We start from the raw sequence: 15,820 nt of genomic DNA, 5'->3' as shown, positions 1-15,820 counted from the left end.
TTTTCAAGGCTAGAAAGAGGAATTTAGTTCATTGAGCCTGCAAGAGAGAGAAAGGAGCTGCTAGTGGATGCAGCCATTGGAGGACCATCTAAGGTAGCCAAGGGTAGGAGAAGATCAAATTGGAGCAAATGACAGTAGCTGGAGTCCTTCTAGGAGCTAGCAATAACAGATTGGGGTGGTAGTAGCAATTTTGGCCTCTTAAGTAGCTAGCGATAGCATTAAATGCTATTTGGTACAAGAAGCAATCAAAATTTAAACTTTCTCATGTGGAAATAAAAAATTTATCTCTTTTTACACATCCTGTCACCTTCTCTAGGCTTTGTTAAGTCATTCTCAACATTTCTTAACCATTTGGAGCAGATCTCAACCATATTTGGTGGACACCATGAGGATTTTTGAAGTTAGTTTACAACCTGAGAGAGAGAGAGAGAGAGAGAGAGAGAGAGAGAGAGAGAGAGAGAGAGAGAGAGAGAGAGAGAGAGAGAGAGAGAGAGAGAGAGAGAGAGAGAGAGAGAGAGAGAGAGAGAGAGAGTGTGTGTGTGTGTGTGTGGGAGCTGTTGGTCCATTTTCTGATCAAAGAATCTACAAAAGACAGCAATCCAAGGGCCTCAATGAGTAGGGGACATCAAGGAGACACCTTTTAGGGGCTAGCAACAATATTTTTTATTAGATGACAGCATTTTGGAGGTGCCTGGTAGTAGGTGATTGCATCAAATGAAGGTTGGATTAGGCTACATGCAAATTTTAAGTTTTTATTGATGCCAGGAGGCATATTCCACGGTGGATTCCGTGAGGTTTTGCGGTGGATTCCGTAAAATTTTATTACCGGGGCTCATATACAAGGTGGATTCTTTGTGCAAAAAGTCGATGGGGATGCCTATCCTTTTCGGGCGTTTTGTTAATTTAATGTGTAAGTGGGTGATTTCATAGCGGGTGATTCCGCAAAATACATATTTAAATTAATAAACGTTTATGAGTTTAGAGTGCGCACTCGTAATAAATTAATGTTAGAATTGAGCTCTAACAAATTTATTTTTGTAGCTAAAGACTGCTAGGTGTTCACTTTTGTTGGTTTAATTGTATTATTTTTCTAACAATTGTGAATGCTTCAGTTGATGTGTAGAGCAAGCAGCGGTGGCATTGGGAAGCATTGGAGGATAGCGTGTATTCAAATTATCATCAATTTTTTATGGGTACGTATCTTAGGCACAACGTCTATATTTTGACACGCTTATTTATTAAAGCACTTGATATTTATTTATTATTTTTGTATGCGCATGGGCGCATGATTTAAATATTTGTATTGGACATTGTATTTGGGTATCGCCTGACTCCTTGGGCGCCCAATAGCTTTAATTCTTTAGTGGCATAAAAACAAACACAAAAGCTAAAGCGTGCTAATTGTAAATTGGGCTATTTTTTGAGCTTGAAGATGAATAATATATAAAATACATGCTTTGTGGAGTGCTCACACAAGGCATGGGGGGAGATTGCACCCAATTAGTCTCTTGTTTCATGTCGTGCAAGCTTTCTTCATTTTTTTTGTGCAAAAAGTAGAGTTCTTTTCTTCTTGGGGACCTTCTGACACTCACTACGCACGCATACAGTGTCCGATCTACGCACCATTTATCTAAAAGAAAATCAAATTTCTCTCTCATCTTGGCTTTCTCTCAGCTTTTCTAGTAATTTCTCAAAAGATCTCAACACTTCTTAATCATTCTCAAAAGATCTTAACCAAATTTATTGGACAATAGGAGGATTTCTGCTACAAACCCTAAATTTCTACAAAAATAAGGATTTGACAACCACCTTGGGATAGTACCAACAGGAGAAGGCATCATACACTAAAATTAGCACCTGAAATTCTTGGAATTGACAAGGATTTTAGATGCTAGCTCATCCATTGTAAATTGGGATAGCATTTGGCCAGTTTGGTAGTTCCATTTGTGCAAGTCTTGGGTGAAATTCAAGGGGCAATTAGCTCAAATTACTTTGTTGATTGTATGTACAGCAAGGGGCTTTTGGATTAGTAAAGGAGATTGTGAAATCTCAACTTGTGCATTGTGCATTAGCAATCAAGTTAAGAAATACCAAAAGGGGTACCAATTTTGGGGCCAATAGGGTGTCTATTATCCAAGATTGTTAAGGTAATGTGCACATTTTAGTGTATGCTCAATTATTAATTATTGTAATTAAGTGCTTGATCAAGTTTTACCACCCTATTCAAAGATGAAGTGCTTGATCAAGTTTTACCACCCTATTCAAAGATGAAAAATTAGCAATTAATAACTGAGCATAAACTAAAATGCACACATTACCTTAACAATCTTAGACAATAGACACCCAATTGGCTCCCAAACTAAAGTCCCTTTTGGTATTTCTTTAACTTTGATTGCTAATGGAGAGTGTACAAGTTGAGACTCCACGATCTCCTTTGTTGATCCAAAAGCCCCTTACTATACATATAATCAATAAGCAATTTGGGCTAATTGCCCCTTGATTTTCACATAGGATTGCTCTCTCTCTCTCTCTCTCTCTCTCTCTCTCTGATTAAAGAGGTCCATCTATAATTAAATTGGCTAGGGTCAATTAGTGCTAGTTTTGACCCTAGCACAACCATTTGGCTAATAAGTTTCAGTGGTGATACTAGGGACTAGCATTAATTAATTAATTACTACCAGTGTAAGGGTCAATAGATGTTGGAGACCACTCTAGGTTACAAGCCAATTTAATTATGGATGGGCACATTTAATTTTGGGTAGGTTCAAAAGTGATAAATTTAATTCTCGGGATGATTTAATTCTTAGAATTAATTAAGTGACTAGATAATTCTAAAAAATGGATTTAGAAGGTTGCCACTTGGCAAAAATGTTCATACAAACTGAGAAAATATTTCTTAGGACTCGCTCTTAGCCATCCAATTAGTTAACAACTTGGGAGAGTGAGAGAGAGTTACTAGTCCATTTCTTTATCACATAACAACAATTTGTTGTAGAAGACAGTCATTTGGGGGCCTCAATAAGTAGGGGACAGCAGGGAGACACATTCTAGGGACTAGCAACAACATTACTAATCGAGTAATAGCATTTTGGAGGTGCTTGACATAAGATGATTACATTAAATACAAACTCGACACAGTCAACATGTAGATTTTAGGTTTTTCTAGCGCAAAGAAAATCATATTTCTCTCTCAACTTGGCTTTCTCTCACCTTCTCTAGTGCTTTCTCAAAAGATTTCAACGTTTTCAACAATTCTCAACAAATATTGGCCAAATTTATTGGACAGTGGGAGGATTTCTACTGTAAACCCTAAATTTCCATAGAAATCAAGGTTTGATAGCAACCTTGGGACTCGTGCCAATAGGAATAGGCATTGTACACTACAATTAGCACCTAAAAGTTGTGGAATTGATAAGGATTTCAAATGCCAATTCATCCAATGTAAATTGCGGCAGCATTTGACCAATTTGGTGGTTTAATTTGTGTAATTCCTAGGAAAATTAGCCCAAATTGCTTGCTGATTGTATGTATAGTAAGGGACTTTTGCGTCAGCAAAGGAGATTGTGCAATCTCAACTTGTACATTGTCCATTATCAATCAAGATTAAAGAAATATCTAGGTTGCGAATGGCCCACCCAACCTAATTATGGATGGGCACATTTAATTTTGGGTAGGGTCACAAGGAGTAAATTGTTTTTCAAGATGATTTAATCTTAAAAATTAATTAAGTAGCTAGATAATGCTGAAAAATGGATTTAGAAGATTGTCACTTGGCAAAAATACTCATGCAAATTGAGAAAATGTTTTGGGATTGGTCTTAGCCATTTAGTTATGAGAGAGAGAGAGAGAGAGAGAGAGAGAGAGAGAGAGAGAGAGAGAGAGAGAGAGAGAGAGAGAGAGAGAGAGAGAGAGAGAGAGAGAGAGAGAGAGAGAGAGAGCTATTCATCTATTTTTTATAAGAGAATATCAATTTATTGCAGAAGACAATCATTTGGGGGCCTCAACAAGTAGGGGATAGCATGGAGACACCTTCTAGGGGCTAGCAACATCATTGTTGATCAGATGATAGCATTTTGGAGGTGCCTAGTAGTAGGTGACTACATTAAATATAGGCTAGAGTAGGCAACATGCAAATTTTAGGATTTTTGTCACACAAAGAAAATATGATTTCTCTCTCATCATGGCTTTCTCTCACCTTCTTTAGTAATTTCTCAAAAGATCTCAACCAAATGTGATGGATGATAGGAGGATTTTTTCTATAAATCCTAAATTTTTATAGAAATTAGGGTTTGACAATCACCTTAGGACCCGACCGTCCCAATAAGAATAGGCATCGTACACTGAAATCAACACAAGATTTGTGGAATTGATAGGAATTTCAAATTTCAGGTCGTATAATGTAAATTAAAGTAACATTTGGCCAGTTGGTGGTTCCATTTGTGCAAGTCTTGGGTGAACATCAAGGGGAAATTGGCCCAAATTGCTTACTAATTGTATGTAGCGAGGGGTGTTTGGATCAGTAAAGGAGATTATGAAATCTTAACTCGTACACTATCCATTAGCAATTAAAGTTAAAGAAATACCGAAAGGGGTGCCAGTTTTGGAGCCAAGCGGGTGTCTATTGTCCAAGATTGTGAAGATAATGTGTGCATTTGAATTTATGCTCAGTTATTAATTGTTGTAATTAAGTGCTTGATCAAGTTTTACCACCCTATTTGTCACGAGGACATGATATTTTATTACTTTACTTAGCATTTGATTAAAAGTTAATCAAATATGCTAATGTTACATGGACATGTAAGTTACAAGTTAATTACTTCATAGTGTGGGACCCAACACCTCAAGATATTAGTTGGTGCCAAATGTAAAAGTTGTAATAAGTTATACTTGACAAGCACTAGGCAATACCCCATGTTAGTTTGGGCCTAGACCAATCTAATGGCCAGTAATATCAATGGTGACATTCGAGACTAGACAATAGTTAATTGATTAATGCAAGTCTAAGGATCAATAACTACTTAGGGATACTTGGAAAACAAATTGGCTTAGCCAATTTAATTATTGGCTAGTAAAATTAATTTTTTAAGCACTAGAATAATTATTACATTAATTTTTAAAGGATAATTCTAAGAATTAATTTAATAGACTAGAAGACGCTGGCAAATGGGATTAGAAGGCTACTAATTGGCAAAACTTTTCCATGCAAGTGGAAAAAATTATCTTTAAGGACTAGTGGAAGTCTATTCTAGCCATTGTAAGAGAGAAGGAGGCTGCTAGAGAGCAAGGAGAGGCTCTAATGTAATTTTAGCCACTAGGGATCACTCCTATGACATTCGAAAGCAATTTGGAGCCCTCCAAGAGCATGTGACAATAGGCTAAGGTCCTTTTGGTGTACAGATGACAATATACAGGAGGGGGCGATAATCTTTTTACTGATCCTAAGTTGTAGGTGATAGCTTCATTGTTGTTTGAGGAGGACAACAATAGCTTTTAAGCATTTTTCATCATTAAACTCTAAATTTTCTCTCTCTATAATATTCTCTCTTATTCCCAATCCATCTCTCAAGTTATCTCAACATTTTCTAGCAATTTGAGCCATCATAGGAAGAGATTTCTGTCAATCTCTACTATAAACCCTAATTTATGGTGGCAAAATTAAGGGTTTAACATCCACCTCTAGATGCATGCAAAATTGAGGGCCTAGGACTTGAATTCTAGCATGTGAAATTGAGGAATTTTAGGGAGATTCAAGAGCTAGCCAACCAATAGGAGATTTGTGGCTCAATTTGTCTTTCAAGGAGCAAAGTGAAGGCCAATCCCAAAGCAAACCAAGGGGCAAATTGGTTTAGGGGCTTGCTGGTTAGTTTTAACAACAAGAGGCACTTCGATTGGCAAAGAAGATCAAAGGGTCTCAATTGTACTCCTTCTATTGGCAATATAAGATAAAGAAATACCTCAAGGGGTGCCAGTTTTGGGGCCAATAGAATGTCCAATGTCGAAGATTAAAATGGTAAAGTGTGCATTTTTCAGTTTACATGAATTTTGTGCTTATTGTAATTAGTGCTTAATCAGGTTATTTACCACCCAATCCAAGGAAGAAGGTTAATCTCATGGTTCCATTGCAAAATACCACTCAATCCCTTGATTTGGTGGGCCTAAGGCACTTGATTGCAAGCCAAAGATTTGTGCTAGTGCTAATTTTTGCTATCAGCTAAGAAATTACAACAATACGCCTTCATAGAGAGATGGAATCAAGTAGTGATGATGCCTTTCAGTGTGACCATTCATATGGAATGAAAGAAATGCAATGCCTAATCTTGGACAAGGCTGAAACCATGGACAACAAGTTGAAAATGTTGCTATTGGGCAAGATGTAGAACCTTCAAGGCATAATGACACTAATGACCACACCAAAGTCAAGAGGAATTTGATGACTAGTTTAAGAATCAGATGTTAATAGCAGCAAATATCTTTGTTGAATTGGCAAAGGATCCTCAATTCACTCAATTTTTAAATACTTTGAAAAAGGAAAGCAAAGGCAAGAAAAAGAATTCATCTTCTACACCTTTGGGACAACAAGATGCACCAAAGGTAATGCCAATGTCTTCACTTGAAACTTCAATAGATGCTAATGAATCAAAACAATTGGTACCTATGAGGCAAGGAATGCCAATGTAAGGCCATCATGGAAGTGCCAATCTAATGGATTTTTGATAGCTGGGCATGATGGGGCAACCACAATACTTTAATGGTAGCACGATTTTTCATGCTACGATACATGGACCACATATAGAAATGTGTGGCACAAATCCCCATGGTATGTAGTGGTGTGCATGGTGTGCAAGGCCCAATGTATTTGGATATGACTGAAAAAATGCAAAACCCTATGTATGGTAACATTGGCTTGATGTATGGGGCACAAAGTAGTATGTTTGGTAATGCATCTACACCCTCGAATGCTCATAGGGATCAAGGAATGAGTACTGGTCATGCAAATACTCTGTTTGGTGTTGGTTTTGATGTAAATTCAGTGAAATGCACCCTTTTTGCAGCAACAACCAGCGTATAACAACTTGACACCCAAAGGGGCACCAAAAGACTATCATGAGGGTGGAAAAGAAATAAAATTTGAGTCCTTCAATGGTGCATAAGATAGGTTGAAAGCCTTGGCTGTCATTCAACAATTTGATGCATCCTATTTAGTAGGAAACTTCACCGAGTCCTCAAAGATTCGAAAGGCATCCACTTTTTTTAAGGGGAATGCATTACAGTGATGGTCCACTCTTTTGATGCAGTCTTTTGATGCAACGTAAAGCATCATCAACATGGGTACAATTCAAGCAAATATTTGCATCGAATTGGTTGGTAAGTACCTTTGAGGTGGACATCATGATAAGTTGGAATAAGTTGGATATTAAATGTAAGAATTTGGAGCAATATAATAAGAAGTTTTGGGATGCATTGCTACCTATCACTTCTTCTTGCCTAATACCCCTTCATGAGCAAGTGGAAAAATATATTTGTGGGCTACCCAAAGAAATTAGGGATTTTTGCATTAAATCCGCCGTGTCTAGCATGTCTCAGCTCCTAGAGAGTGCTACTACATCAGATACTTTGCTACTTGGAAGGATTCTTTATTGCCCTATAGAGTTAGTGTAGTCCAACCAAGAGGAGATTATGAGTTAAGTGAATGAGCTATTAGAAAAAGGTCTGATTTACTTGAGCTCTTCTCCTTTTTGTTCTCCACTGATTTTGGTGTAGAAAAAGGATGGTTCATGGTATACGTGCATTGATTATCGTGCTCTGAATAAGATCACAATAAAGAACTGCTTTCTGATTCCTCGGATCGATGATATTATGGATAGATTGTAGGGGGCACCTATATTCGACCCTATAGATTTGAAAAGTGGGTATGTAGCAATCTCCAAGAGCCGATACATGCTAGACATGGTGGATTTAATGCCAAAATCTGTGATTCCTTTGGGCAACCCACAAACATATTTTTCCACTTGCTTATGAAGGGGTACGGGGTGATAAGAAGTGAAAAGCAGTAATGTATCCCAAAACTTCTTATTATATTGCTCCAAATTCTTTCATTCCTTAGCATTCGACTTATTCCAAGCTATCATGATGTCCGCTAGTACTTATCAACCAATTGGATGCAAACATTTGCTTGAATTGTTATTGCTCCAAATTCTTTCATTCCTTAGCATTCGACTTATTCCAAGCTATCATGATGTCCGCTAGTACTTATCAACCAATTGGATGCAAACATTTGCTTGAATTGTACCCATGTTGATGCCTTTCAAATCTTTGAGGACTCAATGAAGTTTGCCCCTCAATAGGCTACATTAAACTATTGAATGAAAGTAAAAGCTTTCAATCTATCTTGTATACCATTGAAGGACTCAAACTTCACTCCTCTTTTGCCCTCATTATAGTCTTTTGATGCCCCTTTGGGTGCCAAGTTGTCATACATTAGCTACTGCAAAAAGGGTGCATTTGCTGAATTTACATCAAAACCAACACCAAACGAAGCATTTGCATGAACATCACTCATTCTTTGAGTCCCATAAGAATTTGGGAATGTAGATGCATTACCAAACATGCTACTTTGTGCATGAGGCATCAAGCCCATGTTGCCATACATAGGGTTTTGCATATTTCTAGCCATACCTAAATACATTGGGCCTTGCACACCATGCATTGACTATTGCATACCATACAGATTTGTGCCATACATTCTCATATGTAGTCCTTGTCCAACCATAGCATGAAAAATTGTGCTACCACCAAAGTATCATGGCTGCCCCATCATAGCACGCATGCCCAGCTATCCAAAATCCATTGGATTGGCACTTCCATGATGGCCTCACATTTGCATTCCTTGCCATGTAGGTATCAATTGTTTTTCTTCATTAGCATCTTTAGGAGCTTCAAGTAAAGGCTTTGGCATTACCTTTAGTGCAGCTTGCTGTCCCAAAGGTATAGAAGATGAATTGTTTTTCTTACCTTCGTTGTCCTTCTTCAGAGCATTCAAAAATGAAGTGAACTTAGGATCCTTTGCCAATTCAAGGTGCGTCCCTATTGTTCCTTGCCTGCTGAGGAAAACTCTTGTTCTCTGACTAGAAAATGGACCAACATCTTCCTCTCTCTTTCTACCATGCGCGGGTGAAACTCATACTCATATGCACACATCTTAGAGTGACTAGTACATTGAGTAGTGACCTCATGGCAAACATATTGTCAGCACAGTACCTTGGATGCATACTGAATATATCCAAGATCCACTACATACGAGAGTTATCCACTATGTGGAGTGGAAGTGCTACCTCCCCCTTGAGCATCTGGCAATGCTTCAAATCTCTACTCTGCTGAACTTAACTGAGCTAAAACCAAAGTCAGCTGTAATTGAGAAAACGTTTTGGAGGGCCAAGTCTTAGACATTTAGTTAGTTTATAGGTGGGGGAGAGAGAGAGAGAGAGAGAGAGAGAGAGAGAGAGAGAGAGAGAGAGAGAGAGAGAGAGAGAGAGAGAGAGAGAGAGAGAGAGAGAGAGAGAGAGAGAGAGAGAGAGAGAGAGAGAGAGAGAGAGAGAGAGAGAGAGAGGGAGGGAGAGAGGGAGCAATTGGTCCATTTTTTTAATCAAATAACAACAAATTATTACAGAAGATAGTCATCTGGGGTTCTCATCAACAAGTAGGGGACAATAGGGAGACACCTTCTAGGGGTAGGCAATAGCATTGATGATTAGATTATAGCATTTTGTGAAGGTGCCCAACAGTAAGTGACTACATCAAATGCAAGCTAGAGTAGGCAACATGCATATTTTAGGGTTTTCTCATGAAAATTTTTTGCTTTTTATCATCTTGGCTTTCTCTCATCTTCTCTAGTAATTTCTCAAAAGATCTCAACATTTCTCAAAAGATCTTAGCCAAATTTGGAGGAGAGTGGGAGGATTTCTTCTGTAAACCTTAAATTTTTGCACAAATTAGAGTTTGACAACCACTTGGGACCTGTGCCAATATGAATAGGCATTGTACATTGAAATCAATACTTGAAATTCATAGAATTGATAGGGATTTCGTATGCCAAGTCATCCAATGTAAATTGGGACAACATTTGGCTAGTTGGTGGTTCCATTTGTGTAATTTTTGGGTGAAAATTAAGGGGCAATTGACCCAACTTACTTGCTAATTGTATGTATAGCAAGGGGCTTTTAAATCAGTAAAGGAGATTATGGAATCTCAACTTGTATACTCTCCATTAGCAATCAAAGTTAGAGAAATGTCGAGAGGGTGCCAGTTTCAAGGGTAAAACTGAGTGTTTATTGTCCAAGACTATTAAGGTAATGTGTGCATTTCAATTCATGGTCAGTTATTAATTATTGTAATTAAGAGCTTGATGAGGTTTTACCACCCTATTTGAAGAGAAAGGCTAGTTTCATGGAAGAAGCTGTAGATCTCATGTACATTCTTCAAAGGTGGCCATGATTGTATTGCCTCAACCTTTGCAAGGTCCATGCAAATACCATCAACTGATGCAATATACCCCCAAAAGTGGATTTAATGCAAAAAGATTCACATTTCTTGTCATTGGTAACTAGCCTATGCTTATGTAGTTCATGAAACACAATGTCTAAGTGTTTTCTATACTCTGCCTCATTCTTTGAATAGACAATCATGTCATCAAAGAAAGTGCCTTATTGTCATGAGAAAAGGAAATTTAATAAGGTAGCTAATGCTAGAAAATGAAACTAGAAGGGTGCCACTTGGTAAAACATGCCCATGAAAGTGAAAAAAAAAATGGAATTGGTGGAAGTCCATTTCAAACATTATGAGAGAGGAGGCTATTAGAGAGCAAGAAGAGACTACTCATGGGATTAGTTCTACAACATGTAACATCAATTTGGATTCCTCCAAGAGTAGGTAACAGCAACCCAAGGTCTTTTTGGTACAAATGCTAGCATAGAGGGGGGGGCAATAGCCTTTTTGGTAGTCCTAAGCTGTAGGTGATAGCTTCCATAGTTGTTTGAGTAAGATAGCTGTAGCTTTTCATCATTTCTTGCCATGAAACTTTGAAATTTCTCTCGTTATAGCATTCTCTCTCATCCCCCAACCATCTCTCAAGTTATCTCAGCATTTTTTAATAGTTTGAGCCATCAGAGTAAGAGATTTCAATCAATCTCTGTCGTAAATCGTAATTAACAACAAAAATTAGGGCCACCTCAAGATGTATGCTTGGAATTGAGGGCCTAGGACTTGAATTCCAACATCTAAAATTGAGGAATTTCAAGGAGATTCAAGAGACCAATCAACCAGGCACTTGGATTAGTAGAGGAGGTTAAAGAAGGTTAGAGGATCTGAAGTGTACTCCATCCATTTGCAATAAAAGTTAAATAAATACTACAAGAGGTGTCACTTTTGAGTCTAATAGACTGTCCAATGTCCAAGATTATAATGGTAAAGTGTGCATTGCAATTTTGTGAATTTGTTAATTGTTGTGATTAAGTGCCTAATCAAATTATTTACCACCCTAGATAGGGTGGTAAAACCTGATCAACAATTGAGAAACATGCATTATGGATACATCTAATGATTTCTAGAAATAGTTTTGGATTGTTTCTCAATATTATTTGATGTTTATATTGGTTGAAATTTTTCAGTAGGTTTGGGGCATATAGCATGGTTGGATGACAATGGCCAATGTTATGACTATGGATGCATTTTGGAAATTCTAATGTAGTATCCTTTCCTTTTGGCACAATGCAATGCAATCGAGGACAATTGCAAGGACTTTAAGGGGGGGTGTCTCTCACTAGGACGTGAAATTTTAAGATGCTTTAATCTTACAAATAACATTTGATTAAGTTATTAATCAAATGTGCAAGGTTGTTTAGCACATGCGATGCACATTGCAGTTATTTCATGGTAACAGACCAAGGACCCTGAGGATGCAGTGGGCATCAAAGATAAAAGATGTGATAAGTTATGCTAGTTAGGCTTTGAGGATAAGTTAGTGTTAGTTTTGAACCTAGCATAGTTGTTTGGCTGATAAGTAACAATGGTGACACTAGAGACTAGCATTAATTAATTAACTAATACTAGTCTAAGGATCAACAAAGGCTGGGGACCACTTCAAGTTGCAAATGGCCTATAAATTTTAATTATGGATGGACACATTTAATTTTGGGTAGGGTCAGAATGGGTAAAACTAAAATTTAGGATGATTTAATAGTGAAATTTAATGGCTAGATAATGTTGAAAAATGGGTTTAGAAGGTTGCCACTTGGAAAAATTGTCCATATAAACCAATAAAATATTTTTGGGGGCTATTGGCTCTTAGCCATTTGCTTAATTTACAGCCCAGGAGAGAGAGAGGATTTTGATCAGAGAACAACAATTCACTTTAGAAGACAGTCATCTGGGGGGCTCAACAAGTAGGGGACATCATGAAGGCACCTTCCAGGGACTGGCAACAGCATTGCTAATCAAGTGACAATATTTTGTAAGTGCTTAGTAGTAGGTAATTTAATTAAATGTAGGCTAGAGTAGGCATCATGTATATTTTACGGTTTTCTCATTTAAAAAATCATATTTCTCTCTCATCTGGCTTTCTCTCTCCTTTTCTAGTAATTTCTCAAAAGATCTCAGTACTTCTCAATCATTCTCTACCATATTTGGTGGACAGCATGAGAATTTCTATTGTAAACCCTAAATTTTTGTAGAAATTCTAGGATGACCCTAGGATAATTGTTTGGTCAATAAGTGTATGATGACCCTAGGATAATTGTCCACCAAATAAGTGTCAGTGTGGTGACATTAGAGACTAGCATTAATTAATTCATTAATGCTAGTCTAAGAGTCAATAAAAATTGGAGACCACTCCATGTTGCAAATGGCCTAGCCAATTTAATTATGAATGGGGACATTTAATTTTGGGTAGGATCAGAAGGACTGAAATTAATTTTAAGGACTCTTTAATCCTAAAAAGTAGTTAAATGATCCGATAATGCTAAAAATTGAATTTAGAAGGCTACCACTTGGCAAAAATGCCCATGTAAACTAAGAAAACATTTTTGGGGGCTAGGTCTAAGCCATGTAGTTAGTTTACAGTCTAGGAGAGGGAGGGGGAGGGAGTTGCTAGTCCATTTTCTGATCAGAGAACAACGATTTGCTACAAAAGATAGCCATCTGGAGGCCTCAACAACTAGGGGGGACATCAGGGAGACACCTTTCAAGGAGCAAGCAATAGTAGCTTTTCAGCATTTCTTGTGATAAAACTTTGAAATTTCTCTCTCTATAGCATTCTCTCTCATCTCCCACCAATCATCTCTCAAATGAACTATGCATTTTTCAACAATTCGAGCCATGAAAGTAAAAGATTTTCTATTGTAAACCCTAATTTACAATAAAAATTAGGGTTTGACATACACCTCGAGATGCATGCTTAGAATTGAGGACCTAGGACTTGAATTCCAACATTTGAAATTGAGGAATTTCAAGGAGATTCAACAGGCCAACTAGCCAATATGAGATTTAGGGTTGAATTTGTCTTTCAAGGAGCAAGATAAAGGTCAATCCCCAAGCAAACCAAGGTGCAATTTGGTTTGGAGGCTTGCTGGTCAATTTTGATAGGAAGAGGCACTTAGATTAACAGAGAAGATTAGAGGATCTTAGTTATACTCCTTATTTCGAAAAGTCTCAACAAAAAGGATAATATTTTTTCATTATTCTCAGTTGCTAAGGTGACAACTAGTTTTAATTGCAATAGATGGGCAAGAATTATTCTTTATGTCAATAGGAAGGGAATGCATTATCCAAGTAGCTCAAAGGCTTATATTATTCTTGGAAGAGGATTCCCTATTATAATCTAGACATGGCACTATGATATATCCATTAAATAGTAATTAGGGTTCTAGGAGAAATGGATATCCAAAAATCTATATTTTAGGGGAAGATAAAGTAATCCGTATTTTTTGTAGTCACGGCAACTGGAGTGACCTACGACCATCACTCGGTCAACTAGTATAACCTTTGTGAATTTCTCATAGATGTACAAATTTAATTTGACTTGTCATCCTCTAGTGAACATGTTCAAGTTTACTCTAGGCTTATAGAATAGATAAATCTTGGCAACCTTAAGGGTTTCCATCCATTTCAACCTCTTTAAATTGTTATGGAGGTAAGCAAGACGGTTTGTGTTGATGTAACAGTACCCTCTGCTTAACATCCATCGTCTTTCACAATGCAAGGGCGAAGGATTGTATATTTGATCTAATATTTGCATCATCTGGTTTCTCCAGCTCAAACTAGATGAGTGCATGGCTGATATAAATATGAATTGGAAAATCAAGAATAATTTTCAAGGTTTTTCATTCTGCCATCAAGAACATATATTAACAAGAGAAGAATTCACAACTTAAGGAAAATATATATTATGTTGTAGTTACAAATCTTTGCTAGTTTTTATACTTGTATTGTATCCTATATTAATGTATGCTCTGATACCAACTATGATGTGCTCGCCCAAGCTGCTTCCTCATTGGCACATTCTTAGTAGTCCCTCAAGAGATATCCTAGACAACATCATCCAAGATTCCACAAAATACCTCAGAGTTTGCTATCTAGGCCCACTTGAGTTTACCTCACAATGGAAGTTTTGGCCATTCCCATGAGGATCAACCTAAGTTCTAGGTTCCTATTATTGGTCAAGTCACCTATCGGTCAGCTAGCATCAATATTTTGAGTTTCCACTTCTCACAGGATTACTTGAACTAAAGTGGACTTGCATTGCACTTGGTTCAAAGAGAATGGGAGACAAAGGGGAGTGCAACACGTCAACCCTTTTTCCCATAAGGCAAAATTCCATTTCGGCCCCCTAAAATGATACAAGTTGGTTTTTCCTAATATCTAGTGGCTATTCACTTGCCTATTCATTGATGTAATTTTTCTTTTGAGAAAAGTTTGCAATTAACCAAGACCACCCAATTGTAGGTCTAGATCCATCGAAGATCCATCCACCCGCTTCCCTCAATAAAGTATGTTTAATTACCTAATTACCTACCACTTTAGGTTTGACATATAAAAACAATTTCTTTGATTATCATGTCGTATAATCCAAATTAATCCTTTGAATTTGTGATTAAGAATATTCTATGCATGAGATTATATGGAAAACTCTTACTCCTATAGACATAGTTTTTCATTACCAGTCCATGAGATGGTGATCTATTTGTTATCTTTAATATTCAAAATAATAGTCAAATATGTCACCTGGGGATTTATGGCGAGTGCTTGGTTATTGTTGGTATTCGCAACTTCATTTATAATTTCGGTACTCGCCATTCTATTTGTAGTGGTCGCACCCACAGCATTATTAGCAGCTTTTGCTTCTGCAGTCTTTGTAATTTTCTTCTTCGGGGCCATGGTCTTCAATTATAGAATTGCAACGATAATAGAGGTTTTTGCCATCTCAATTGGATTGATGGAGATGGTGATAGTAGAAATTGAGAAAAAATCGAGTAAAGTCTCGATTTTTACAAGGCATTGAAGATAGAAGAGACAAGACTCGATCTAGAAAGCCAACAGAACATCCTCCTTGTCTTTGCAATAAGAGTTTTCTCTCTCACGCTTCCCTTTCCTCTATCTCTCTCTTGGTTCAAGAAGAGTCTCTCCTCTTGAGTCATGCTAATGTCCTCAATGGCTCATCATGCCCTATATTTATAATTAAATTAAAGGGAGGGGGAGTCTCACGTGTTGTGGCCAAGAAGAAGAGTTCTTTATGGAGGGTATGTTGCCAATCCAATTATCTAGAAGCTTT

Source organism: Lygodium microphyllum, chromosome 29 (genome assembly GCF_053477565.2).
Source record: "Lygodium microphyllum isolate KBCC chromosome 29, Lygodium_microphyllum_v1.1.10, whole genome shotgun sequence".
Lineage (NCBI taxonomy): Eukaryota > Viridiplantae > Streptophyta > Polypodiopsida > Schizaeales > Lygodiaceae > Lygodium > Lygodium microphyllum.
The sequence above is the reverse complement of the archived record's forward strand: the minus strand, read 5'-3'. Positions refer to the sequence as shown.